Here is a 1060-nt window from a genome sequence, read left to right as displayed (position 1 = left end):
CATCTTTTTTCTCTGCGGCTTCTTGACATTCCTCATCGTACCTGTTGTTCTTTCGGGCTCGCTGAAATCCCGCTACTTCTTCGGCTGCGGTACTTAATGATCGGGAAATGTGGTTCCACTGCTCGCGTATGTCGGAATGTTGAAGAGTGCTCTCAGAGAGCAGGTGTGTGAGTCGAGTGGCGAATAAATTGGCCGTCTGTTGTGATTGCAGCTTTTCGACGTTAAGCTTTCCTTGCATTGTTGGGCGCACTTTTTTTGCTGCACAGAGGCGGGTGCGTATCTTCGCGAGTCGATGTTTGGCCCTCGGAGTTTACGTACGTCTAAAACGCTTGAAGCATGCCTTCCGTNGGTGCGTATCTTGGCTACAACAAGATAGTGGTCCGAGTCGATGTTTGGCCCTCGGAGTGTACGTACGTCCAAAACGCTTGAAGCATGCCTTCCGTCTATCACAACATGATCGATTTGGTTTCTCGTTTTTCGATCTGGAGACAGCCATGTAGCTTGGTGGATGTTCTTATGCTGGAACCTAGTACTACATATTACCATGTTTCGGGCACCGGCGAAGTCGACCAGCCTCAGTCCGTTATCCGAAGTTTCGTCGTGGAGGCTGAATTTTCCGACAGTGGCGCCAAAGATCCCTTCCTTGCCCAACTTGGCATTAAATATCCAAGCACGATTTTGACATAGTGTCGGGCGCAGGGCTCATATGTACGTTCCAAGCGCTCATAGGAGAGATCCTTGGACGCCTCATCCTTCTCTTGCATCGGGGCATGAGCGAGATGNTTTCCGACAGTGGCGCCAAAGATCCCTTCCTTGCCCAACTTGGCATTAAATATCCAAGCACGATTTTGACATAGTGTCGGGCGCAGGGCTCATATGTACGTTCCAAGCGCTCATAGGAGAGATCCTTGGACGCCTCATCCTTCTCTTGCATCGGGGCATGAGCGAGATGTTGAAGAATTTAGCTTTGATGCGGATTGTGACTAGACGTTCGTCCACCGCGGTGAGCGCCAATACTCGGCGACGGAGTCTCTCTCCTACCACGAATCCAACACCGAAT

This window comes from Rhagoletis zephyria, unplaced genomic scaffold, assembly GCF_001687245.7.
Source record: "Rhagoletis zephyria isolate East Lansing unplaced genomic scaffold, Rhagoletis_zephyria_1.1 Rzeph_scaffold_09230, whole genome shotgun sequence".
Lineage (NCBI taxonomy): Eukaryota > Metazoa > Arthropoda > Insecta > Diptera > Tephritidae > Rhagoletis > Rhagoletis zephyria.
Note: the sequence above shows the minus strand (reverse complement) of the source record.